Genomic DNA, 12561 nt, shown 5'->3' with positions numbered 1-12561 from the left:
CATGATCAAGTAATAGTTTTACTGTCATCTTAAATGTACAGACTAATTTAAGTTTTCAAGTTTAAATATCACTCTTAGTGGTCACTGATTTCTATCAACTAGGAAAAGAAGACTCTGTTGTGGATTTCTTTTCCTCCAAGAAGAGGCTGCACAGAATCTTTGACAAGAGTTAAACTAGATCTTTTGGGGAAAATAATTTTTAAAAAGTATTATAATCTAGCTTATAAATGGGGACACACAGAGATCATCTGCTTATTAGTAGTTAATCTGTGGTCCCATTTCTGAAGTGTTCTCTCCTTGCCCTATGTCCTCCCATGGCATGATAATAATCACACTTGTAATCAGCCACATTCATTGATAAAGGTCTTTACCCAAGGCCAGTTCCTGGTGGTGAATTTTGCACTTCAGATTGTGAGAAGCCTTCTGGAACAGCACAGTAAAGGCTGCAAAGCTGATTTGGGATGCATCTGCTGGCAATACAGACATGAAGGCATTGAGGCAGTTAAATCCTTCTGAGACTCATATTTTTCCACTAATTTCAGTTGAGAATTATGTTCCAAATTAGGAGCAGGGTATTCAAGTACGTTGAGTTTTCACTGTGCTCCTTAGGTCTTAATTTCAGTCCTTGAATTTTGTAAATGGTATGACAGGTATTTATAGAAAGAATATTTGTAGCAATGATTTCCCCCACCAGTGCTACAGGAATTGCTTTGTCATATGTCTGGCACTGCCTGGTATTCAAGTCTCTAACAAGGATTGTATAGCACTTCATAAGAAGCACTGTTTAGAAGGGGAGTTTCTCAATAATCCCTTCCATTCCTGGAATTTTATGCCCTGAAGTGTGAGAAAGGTTATCTGTTGTAACTTTTAAGCCTGCTTTATCCATGTGATCTAAGCGCAACTATGATTGTTCCCCTGAAAGACTTAAGCCTTTTTAGATTTCAAAATATTTTGGTCTTGGGTATGAATTAGTGTAATTACCTTGTTAAATACATGATGAATTATGAAAGAAAAGATTGTTTGTTTGCTTGCTTTTTCCAAATCTGGAGATGCTGAGTTTCATCCCCAACTCCTAGTATTGAAAAAAAGGGTAGATGGCAGAGCCCAGCTTCCCTACCTTGCATCACCACAATTCTCTTACGACTATTCTTTATACTAACCTGTCTTAGGGAAAAACATCAGCCCTGGTATCAGTCAGGCTTTGAGGAATATTCCTATCAAAATAAAAAAATCCTGAGCTGACTAAAATTGTTCTTTCATACACAAGATTTTCACATAGTGAAGAAAGTAGGACTGAGGCAAAGCACTGCTGGAGTGACAGTGAGAGTGATACCCCCTGGGATCAAACCTGTGTTGAAATAGATCCATGGGAATCACCAGCTAAAATAATGTATAGGTTATCTTAAATTACATCAGGCTGGTACCCTATAGAGATTTTACAGAAACATCTACAAGTTGCCTTTGTCCTGTCAGGCGGTTGTAGTGGTCACAGCTCTGTGGGACTGTTGTCCTACATGAAGAGGTGGGTGGGACTGCAAGCATCCTCCAAAAGATCCCACTGGTGGGAAGGTGGCCTGAGCAGTCCCGTGGCCAGGCCAGCCTTCAGCCAAGTGCTCAACATTTGGAGCACTGGGCTCAGCCCCTGCCTGCAAACACTGGTCTACGTGCCTGATTCCTGCCTCTTGCACTGGGGTCAGTGCAAGTGGTGCATGGCAGGAGATGAGTGAAAAGATCATGAAACAAGCAGCTATCAACTGGTGATTTGTGCTGGGAGGTAGCAGGCGAGTAACCTTGCTCCATTTTATGGTAGTGCTTCACCTGCAAGTGCCCGCTGTGAGTGAAATTGCCTGGGCTGGTGCTGTCCTTTATCAATTTCACTCTCAGCAGGCTCTCCAGGTGAAGCATTTCATTGCGGGAGTCAGACTCTGCTTTCTCCTTGACAGCCTGAAATAGAAAATGGAGAAAGGAAAGAAAATAATAAGTGGAGGAAAGCAAAAGCAAGACAGAGAACCACAAAAAGCAGGATGTGTGTTAAATGGTAGTAGTAATTCAATGCACCCAGCCCTTTAAATTGGGGAGGATTTGACACTGAAAAGAGTTTTACTTAGCTCTTTTAAGCTTGGCACTAAGAAGTAAAAAAAGTGAAAGGACATTGCAATTAGAAGTGAAAAATTATAGTGAATAATATTATGTTTAAAATATCACGTAAGATGATGTGGGTAGAACTAAAAGATAATTTTCTTGATCATCAGCCTAAAAGAGAATTTTTGTGGCTGTTTCTGGGAGAAATCCAGGCAAAAATTCTTTTTTCCTGTTTTTCTGAATTCTGCATTTTAGATTTATATACCTTGTTTTTTGTGGGTTTTGTTGGCAGTTTTTTGTTGCCCTTTCTTAAGACAATCAGTGTTGCTGGTTTCCTGATGCCACTTCCCTTGGCCTCAGAGAGAAATTCAGCAGCCAAGATGGGAACTGTGCAAAATCAGTATGTGCATCTGAACATCTGACTGCCTGTTACTGGGGAAAGAAGTGCATTGGTTCAGGGACAGGGATGTCAACACAATTTTGAGGTTCCCAGACTTCTCTTTCCAGTCAGTTACAGCCTAGGGCTTACTGGGAGTGGGGGACAGCACAGAGCCAAAGCATTTGAGCTGGTTCCTGGCTCCTAGTGGAATTGCTTGCATGGAGACTAGGAGTCTGATTGCAGAGTCACAAACATCCTTCTTTAACTGCAGTGAGCTTATACCTTGAACCAGGTCCCTGCATGCAGCAGGGAATGTGCGGAAGTGATGCCTATACCTCCTGTAGGGTACACCCCACAGCACCTGAAACTCTGTCCTAGATATGTGTTCATGAGGCAATTACAATGTGTAGCCCATCCCTGAAGTTTTGTGGATAAAGAGCAGCTTTTTGCTCCAGTGACATGAGGCGTGTGCAGCTGTACCTGGTGGCTTGTGGTTTGCTGCTGGTTAATGTGGGAAAACCGGATGAAAGGCAGCTGCTGCTGGAGGAGGGTGATCTGAGTGGAAAAGATCACAAATCAGCAGAGCTCTTGAGTTTCAGGAGAGGAGGGAGCAAAAGCAGTGGACTAATGAAGTTAAACCAGAAGACTTCAACACACTGAAAGAATTGGTAAATGCAGTCTTGTGGAAAGGAATTTTAATGGAAAAGGGAGCCCTGGAGAACTCTTGGCTCCTAAAAGAGGTGCTGAAGATGGGATGAGAAACCACTCTGATGCAGAAGACTCCCAGCAGGAATGGGGAGAGGCCAGTGTGATCACCTAGGAAGATGACCTGACAGTCAAAAAGATGGTATAAAAGGTGGCTTGCAGGCAGGCAGTACAAGGGAGGCTTCTGACACTGTCCCATATAACTCTTTCATGAGTAAACTAGGGACATGTGGTCTTCATTAAACTACTGCAGAGTGGGGCACAAAGGAGGCAAGGGATCAGCCAAGTATGTGGAAGACAGAAGAGGAAGAAAGGTGTGGAGAGAGAAGGTGGCACAAAATGGGGTAACTTTGTTTCCTCTAAGAATAACAAAATGATGTCCAGACTAAAAACTTTGTTCAATATTACACATCTAGTGTTGCAGTTTCATAGAAATGCTGTTGCCTGCTTAGCAGTGGTGTGTGACTGTAAACAGACCCGGATTTGCTGGGTCAGTCAGTACAAACCTGCCTGTCTTGGGGTGATTTTATGATAATACTGTATTTCCCTATCGTCTGCTTTCTGCCCAGAAATGGGTCCCATAGCTTTAAGCTGGGTCCAGAAAAGGGGGGGAGAGAAGCCAGATGAATTCTTCAGTGTAGTTTGTGTTCAAGGACACACGCACTCCCCCGTATTGCTTGGCTTTGCTTGCAGCGGCAGAGAGTTTTTTCCTGCTGCTAGCTGGCTTGTGAGCTGAGGCAAGAGGTTTTTTCCCAGGACTGCGTACCAGCGTACCAAAATCCTCCGGTAACTTTTTTTGGAACTGTTGGGCCTAGCTGTGATCCGAGAACCAGATCATCAGACCCTGTGGACTGGCAGGGAGGCTGCGGGGATGCCGTGCCCCAGCCCCTTGGGAGGGGCTGAGCCAGCTACAGAGGGAGCTCTAAACCCACCAGCTTTCTCTGCATTGAGAAGGTTTAATATTTTAACAGTTATTAATTTTTCCTATGCCCTGCTGGCACTTTGTTTGTTAAATAAATAGTTTTTTTCACTTTCCTCCAAGAAATTCCTTTTGTATCAGTGGGGGAGGGAGTGCCAAAAACCTGTATTTGGGGGAGACGTTCATTCCAGAGCATTTTCTTCCTAAATTTGTCTCAAACCAAGACACTGCCCTATGCCAACAAAAATATTAAGATCCTTTGCATGAAGCTTTTTGTTTTCCCAAGTGAGGGAGAAAACCAAGCAAACCTACTGCAACTCCTCCTATAATGAATTCCCTTTTATGTTTTGGTGGGTGGGGTCTCTAAGCACTCAAATTTGAATAACTAGAAACAACCAAGAGGTGTATTTTTCTACTGGGTAGACTGCAAGAGGTGGTTTTCCCAGCTCCCCCACACAAAGTGGTTTAATAAGGTTATGTGGCTTCATTTGCAAGTAAATTTCTTTCTTAGGTGCCCTCATTGCCCTTTTCAAAGTGACATGTTAGGAGTGCTTAGGTATTTCAGGAGAAAGAGAGCACCAGGAGCAGTAGGTCCTCCTGTTGATTTTTGTGTAAGTTCTCTGCTGAGATCATTTTTAAAGTATCACATGCTTTAAACATTTTTTGTAAATATGTCCCAGTCGATAACAGGATGGAGGTTAGTGTAAAACTTAATTAAATTAGCAGTCAATGGGATTAGGATGTCAAAAGTTGATGTAAAACACCAAGTAGGGGAATTATTATCTCTGCTATTCTGTATTATGAATTCATTGTAGACTAGAGGAATGCTGGAAATTTCAAATTACATGCTGGTCTCTGTCTTCTATATCTCACCAAAGATAATAAGGTTGTGTAGAATACAGATAAATGCAAAACTGCCTCTTCAATTTATGATTCAATTTAAGAAGGTTGATCAGATGTGAAAAAATCCATGCATATTATTTACATAGGAAAGAGACAGAAAGGCTTGGGAAGTTCTGGTGAAATGAAGATGGCTCGCTCAGTGACCTTTTCTCTCTGGAAATTACAGTATGTTCCTTGGGAAGTTTACTTGCCATGCTATGTATGGATCACTGCAAATAGGCAGGAACAGAAAACAGAGGCTGTAATGAGAAGGATCACACCTGATGTGAAGTTGGTAACAATGCAAATCTCACTATACCTATAATGAAAATCATCTCTAAATTCCTACATGGTGGGTAGGTCTGAAAAGGTTGCGTGGCACTGCTCAGAAAGAGGTGTTTGTTTGCCATTCTTGGCTTTGGATGAGCAGGAACACAGTGCAGTGCTGTAGAGAAAATGGAAGTAACACAACCCAAAATCTGTCAACACCAAGAATTTTGCAAGTCAGCTTTTTCAGTTTTGGTGGTCTCCTAAATAGCATGACTTTGCAACATGTAGAACAGTTATACTCCTAAATTAAAATAATAGAAAATTTAAGTGTGGAAAGGGTAATTACGATTCTGACATTACATGGTGCTGCATTTGTGTTCACAGATACTGAAACTGGCTGCACTGGCCAGTATATTGTATGTTGGATGCCTGACAATGCTGTTTCAGCAAGGATCAGCTCCTATACTGATCCTCCTTCATCTAAATGAGTAAGTGCAGAGTGGTAGTCTGGCAGGCTGACAATGCATCTGACACAGCAATCTATGGATTCATATGGGCTGTAAGACCTCTTAGTACTGTATTTGTGTCTGAAGCATGTTGAGTGCTTCAGGAGTTTTTCAACCCAAGGAAAAAAAAAAAAAAGAAAGCAATCTGTAGTGACTTGGCCTGCCAAAAATGGTGAATCTGGAAGCAATTACAGAAAATCAACAGCTGAGTCTGCTAGTGCCTCAGCACCTCGGGTGTGGTGGGAAAAGCTTTGTAAAGGACACAATTGTATTTGTGTGATCTGGCTGAATGGAAAATACATGCAGCTGAATATGCAGCCTGTGCATTCATTAATTCAGGCTGGGTGACATGTTTGGATTGCAGCAAGTTGTCTGTGTCGTGCTGCATTGATTGTTTACAACTTCTCCTAAAATTCCATCCGTGCTGGTGAAGTAGGCAGTACCTACACTGATAACTTTACATCAAGAAATGAGATTGCAGAAATGTTGGTTAGATGGCATCCTGGAGATCACCCCTCTTGAAGCAGGACTAGCACCACTGTTAGGTCAGCTGTGCCCTTATCCGGCCAAATTGTGAAAACCCTCCAAGGCAGGAACTGCCATCACTTCCCTGGAGCACCTGGTAAAGAAAGCTTTCCTAATAGCAAGCCTGACGCTCCACATCTGCCATGTGTGCTTGTTGTCCATTGTTATGTTCCCTGAAACCACCAAGAAGGGTTTGGATCTGGCATCTTTGTACCTTCTTTTCAGGCAGATTTAGACTGCTGTTTCATCACCATTTGGGCTCCCCTTCACTGGGAGAAACAAGCCCAACTCCTTCCACTTCTCTCATGCTGCATATGCACCCCAGACACTGGACCATAGTGGCACCCCTTAGCTGGACCTTTCCAGTGTATTTCACATCCCCCTTGAGGCAAGAGTCCCAAAACTGAATGTTGTACTCCACCTGCAGACTTAACCAGTGCCATGCAGATACCCAGTTCAATCTGTTGGCCACCCTCCTCCCAGCACTCTGATCATGCAGTCTGCAGTTAGCTATTTGCAGTAAGATCATATTCTAGTCTCATAGTCCTCTTGTCACCCACCATAGCCCCCAGGTCCTTTTCAGCAGAGCTGTTGCTTCACAGCTTGAGGTTATTCTGTCCCACATGCAGAACTTTTGAATGTCTCCATGTTGAACTTCGTAGGATTGCTGCTGTGGTAGAGGTACATGGTTTTTGCACTTGCTCTTCTTCTAATTCTTCACATTTTTAGAGAATACTGGTGACATAACAACATAGCTCCAGGCACTACCAACTCTTTCAGTTGCTCATAGTCCCCCAGAAGTCTCTTAGCTCCTATCAGTGATGTGACATACCTTGGTCTCACAGGGACACTGAAAATCTCTCTACTTTCTTGATTTCCCACACCCACCTTTGTTTTTCTTAAGCCTCACATATTCATCATCATTCATTTCTTTCTTATCCAGATGGGTTTTTTTCCTGAATGGTGCCTACTTCTGCTGGCAAGCCAGTCCTGGCCCTCTCTCTGTCACTAGCATGGAGCATTAGTACTGAAGGTCCCAGGCAAGAGCAGCTCCTGTGGGTGGGGGAGTGCCTGTGGGAGGTCATGGCCATGGCCCACTGCCCTCTCTCTTGCTCTTTGCTCCCTCACCAAGCTAAATAACAAAGCATTTGTTCTTGACAAGCAGATGGGGATGAATTGGCAAGAAGCCCGGATTCCTTAAAACTTAATTTCTGTCTATTCAGCTGTAAGTAAAGAGAGTTCTGTCTCAAAAGAACATGATTTCTTTGGCTTTGCCACCAAATATTTGCTCACTGACATATTTTTATTCTCACACTGTTTTCCCGAGAGAAGAAATGGGTAGTTAGATTTCCAGCTACTGTGAAAAATTATCTGTGGGCAAGGGAGGATGGATGAGAGGCCATTCACTAAAAGGTGGGTTACTTCTGATGAGCATATTGTGCCAATTACAAGCTATTTTTTCTCTATATAAAATGCTATCCTACCTCAAATATTCTAACAGAAGGAATTCAAGGTGTAGAGAAGCATGGTCTTCCATTTACTCCAAGGAAACCAGGTTGAGCTAGATGAGTTGAGGAATTCACATAGAGCAATTATGAAGTTTCATGGTAGACTGCTCTGAGGATTTTTGGGGACTACCTAGAATTTTTACTGCATGAAAATCTATTTTGTTAGGAATGGACAAAAAATTAAATTAACACTAAGTGTCAAGTAACATCATATTTCAATGTGCAAGATGTCATAATCATATTCCTTTACCTAGAATATAGCAACAAACCTTTAAACATCCATAACTTCTCTCTTTGTCAGACAAAGTGCAAACAGTCATTTAGTGTTTCCCGCTTGACCGTCTTTTTCAATTCTTGCAGAACTGGGAGAAGGAATGGACACATATAACTCCTGCAGAAGCTACAGGTAGGATGAAGCCCAAAATCCACACAGGAACATGAAATGTCTTCCCTCTTCCCCAGCTGCCCACTTTTTAGAATAAATTGTTGAGTGAAGGAGTAAGTGTTGGCTGGCAGTGAGTGATTGGCAGGTATGGAGATTCTACAACCTGCCATCAAGCCAAGGCTGAAGCCAGGAACCTAATCATACAAGTATATCAGATATTCCTGATATGTCCTGAAAGTTTCCCAGCAAAGGCAATAGTTTCCATTTTACCTGCCTCATAAGATTCAATCCTCCCCTGCCAACAATGGAGAGCTCCTGATAGACCCTTCCTAGGTATGAGTGAGAACTCCTGCAAAAGGAATCCGGCTTTGAACTCATGGGTTTTACCCATGTTGGCTGCACCAGGAGCCTGCTTTCTCCCAGAAGGAAGCGATATGTTTTGGTTAGGAGTTGATTCAGGGATGAAGGGGAGGACTGCATGAGGCACTGAGGGCTGGCAGGAGCACGGGAGAAGCTGGCTCCATTCCCAGGGCTGCATGTTTTTCCTGTGTGTTGCAGGAAACCTGTGATGTAAATTATCCATGTGTCCCAGGGCTGAGAGCAGAGGGCACCTGACAGGGCACTGTCAAAGTGAAGATCAGGTGCCAGTGCTGCAGGTAGGCAGACAGCAAAGACCTGACCACAGAGGGCACCCACCATCTCTTGCTAGTGCTAGTCGGGGCTATATTTAGAAGCTTTGGTTAATGAGTAAAAGATACATCTGTGCATAGTAATGGTGCTTGGTGGCACTCCTGAGGCCAAGAAGCCATGCCTGAGGCTATCCTGAAAACCCTCAGTGAGCTCCTTGATCACTGTGCCATGCCTGCTCCCTGCTCCAGCACTGCTCTCCTCCACAGCCTCGGCAGCCCCAGCAGAAGGAGAAGGCTACACCATCCAGTGAGCCACCACCCTGCTTTAACCTCAGTGGTGCCTGCTCAAAGCGGAGCAGCCGTGCGTGTCCACCCCATGCTACCAAACAAAAGGCTGCCAACCCGCTCCGGACCTTGGGCTGGCCCCTGAAGTGGCTGCTGAACACTCCCTCACTGCCTGTTGATAAGCTTTGCTGCTTTGCAATTCCCCTTTCCAATTACTGGCCCTGCTCCCAGCACTGGCTGGGCCTGGTGTGTGCCGACAGCCTGGCAGCAACACAGGGACTGTGGGGCTTACGGTGGAAAGAGGTGGGAGAAACGGTGAGCCAGAGCAGGGACTTGCATCAGTCACTGGGAGGGCATCATCTCACAGCTGCCTTTTGCAGAAGCCCTTTGAGGTGCCTGCTCGACTGAGGATGTAGTCATCAGGATGAGCCATGCAGAAGTGGCCCTTGTAACTGTTAGGACAGGGACTCGGTATCCAGGCAAGGAATGTTGTGGCATGTGGATGCTGAGGCCAGGTGACACACAAATATCTTTCTGAAATGGCTTGGGTATAACTGACCATTTTGGGGGGCATGGAAACAGAGACAGTGAGCCCTGCTTCCCTTTTTTCTTTACCTGCATTGCTATATTGCTGCAAGAAGCTTGGGGGAATTGTCCATATAAATCTAAAGATACAACAGTTAAATACCAACACTGCTATTCTAGGTGTTGTGGGTTTGATGTTTTCCCTTATCGTGGGTACATTCCCATTTCTATAACATCCATGTAAAGTGACCTGAAGCTCCAGAACTGACCTTCTGTGGCTCTGTGTCAACAAACGGTGATCCTGCAGTCATCAGCTATCTGCTGGCTCACTTCACAGTGGCACCAACATGAAGCAGTATGCCCAGTGAGGATGGCTGGTGGAAATTCCAGCTGGCATTAGGCTGGAACCCCCCTCTCATCTCCTCCTGAAACAGGTAGAGCACTGCTGTGTGCCAGACAACCCTATGGCATATTTTGTACCTGAGACTGCTTTGCAAATAGGACAAATCGTGGTGGAGCTTGTGCAGCCAGAGTTGCTCACAAGGGATGGATGAGCAACCTGTGAAATGCACAGGGCAAAAGTAGGGAATTGGCATCTTCATTTCCCCACTTCTCCAAATTCCCTTTTCCTGGGAGTTGGGCTCCTCACCCAGGCTGGCACTGAGGTTTTATTGGTGTGAGACTGGAATCTAGCTCAGACTGCCGCTGCAGGGACTGCTCTTCCCAATTAGCTCAGGAGACAGGTCTCCAGAGGGACAGAGGGCTTCTCACCAGGAGAAAGAGCTCTCAAAGTGTCAGCTCAAAAGCAAATCATATCGAAGTTGAGAACAAAGAGACTGCTGAGACTGATGGATGGGTTATGATTTTTAATATTCTAAAGAGATACCTTTCTGAAAAGATTTTTATTAAAAAAACCCAACAAACACACACAAATGTGAGAAAATCATGAACATCCAGTGTTGGCCTAGAAAGAAAAGAGGTAACATGCATGGCCCGGCAACTACCCTAAAACCCCTGTGGCAAGCAATAATCTTGAAAAAGCCAGTGCAAGCTATGTTTTCAATTTATAAATTAAATGTGTTTAAAATTTATGAACTTTGACTGCACAAGTAACTACTTCATTAGACTTTAGGGCTGCATGTTTCCTTGGCTTTTTTCACAGTAAAGTAAAACACATTTCTAATAAACATGGAAAGAGATTCCAAGCTAGAGTCACTACTTTTATGTAAAGGACCCTCCAGACTCATTAAAAAAGTTTACCACCTAAATAAAGCAAGCACATTGTAATTCTTTAACTCATAAAGTCGGTAATATACACAGAATATTAGCCTACTCTTACATGTACACCGCTTGGTATCGATGAATGACATACAGTAAGGGGTTTACTATGAGGAAATTAGCATATAAAACTATGTTTTGGTAAGTCTTAGACTGAAAGACGAACTCGAGGAAAAAGAGGATGTAGGTTGGGCTCTGCTCTGATTTGCTGAGTAAGCATGGAAAGTTATATACAGATACTGAGGCAAAGTTGTAGCTGTAACCGAAATCACTCTGTTTCTCCTAGTTTATATCAACTGTTTAGACCCCTTTGACAGTCAGCAGTGGGAATATGGATGGAGGTACAGTGGTGTCTGCACCATGCATTCGCCTACAACATGAGGCTGTGGCTCAAAGATCTGGCACCATGCACTTCCCCTTCCAAGCTGTCTTGGGGTGACTTTGTGATGTGTATCCCATATCGCTGCTCAATGCCCAGAAATTAATTCTTGTGCCTTTCTATGCCTCTGAACTGAGCCTGAGAGGGGGAAGGAAAACTAAGAAAAACTTTCTCAAAGCAGTTTGCAGCTTGTTCAAGGTCACATAGAGACAGGGATTTTTTTTTCCCAGCTGCGGCAGGGGAGTGAGGAAGCACCCGGCTTGCTGCTGCCCAGTCAGCTTTTGGCCAGTGGTTCAGTTTCTTTTTCTCCCGAGAGAGACTGAGAGTTGAACTTTCTTTCCCTGGAATTTCGGATTTTCTCCCTTTTCTGCTGGACTGCTTCAATAGCAGAGCACATCAGGAGGACTTTCCACCAGGCACAGAGGGCCTGGCCTTGGGCCAAGCCCCAGCTCCGAGGAGACCAAAGGGAGGACTCTGACAGTTTCCCAGGTTTTTTCTCCACAGCGAGATATTTTATTATTTAGCATTATTTTCCTTTCCTGTGTGTTTGTTAAATAAATAGTTTTATCTCCTTCACTTTCCTTCAAGGAAAATTTATTTTTCCCAAACCTGGTGTGGAGGAGGGATGGTTGTGCCTTCTCTCAGAGGATACATTTCTAAATTTGGCCAAACCGGTACACCAGCACTGGTGCATCCACAGCTGGAGTTCTGAGACTTCTCCCTCAATGGGAATGTGAAAAAACTGGAAAGGTCCAGCTAAGAGCTGCCACCATGGTCCAGTGTCTAGAGTGCAGATACAGTGAGAGAGAGATGGAAGGACCTGGGCTTGTTTTTCCCAGTGAAAGGAAGCCCAAAGGGTGATAGAACAGCAGCCCTGAAGAGTAGGTCTGCTTGAAGAGCAGCTACAAAAATGACAAACACAAACCCTTTTTGGGTTAGGCTAGGTGAGCTCCAGCAGTCCCATGCAACAAACATTTCTGTGATTCTGTGGCTCTTTTTCCCAGAGCAACAGAGAATCCTGTCCCAAACCATCAGCCAGTTCACATGGTCAGAAGGAGAGGGCAGCTCTGCCAGATGCTGTCTCCCACGGACTGGTCTCAGCCTAGCATCTACAAGTGTGCATTAGTCTATGCTGGGGTTCAGAACCAAGTTTGCAAACAAACTTGTCAGCCTTATCTAGCCAGTGTCTTAAAGTCATTGATATCAGAGTTCCACACAGTTGTGCCTTGCAGTAATCACAGCTCAATGTACTTGTGCATGTCAAAGTAGCACACTGGCAGAGTCTTTGGTCTTCAAAACTCATC

Source organism: Corvus cornix, chromosome 1 (assembly GCF_000738735.6).
Source record: "Corvus cornix cornix isolate S_Up_H32 chromosome 1, ASM73873v5, whole genome shotgun sequence".
Lineage (NCBI taxonomy): Eukaryota > Metazoa > Chordata > Aves > Passeriformes > Corvidae > Corvus > Corvus cornix.
This window is presented reverse-complemented; position numbering follows the sequence as displayed.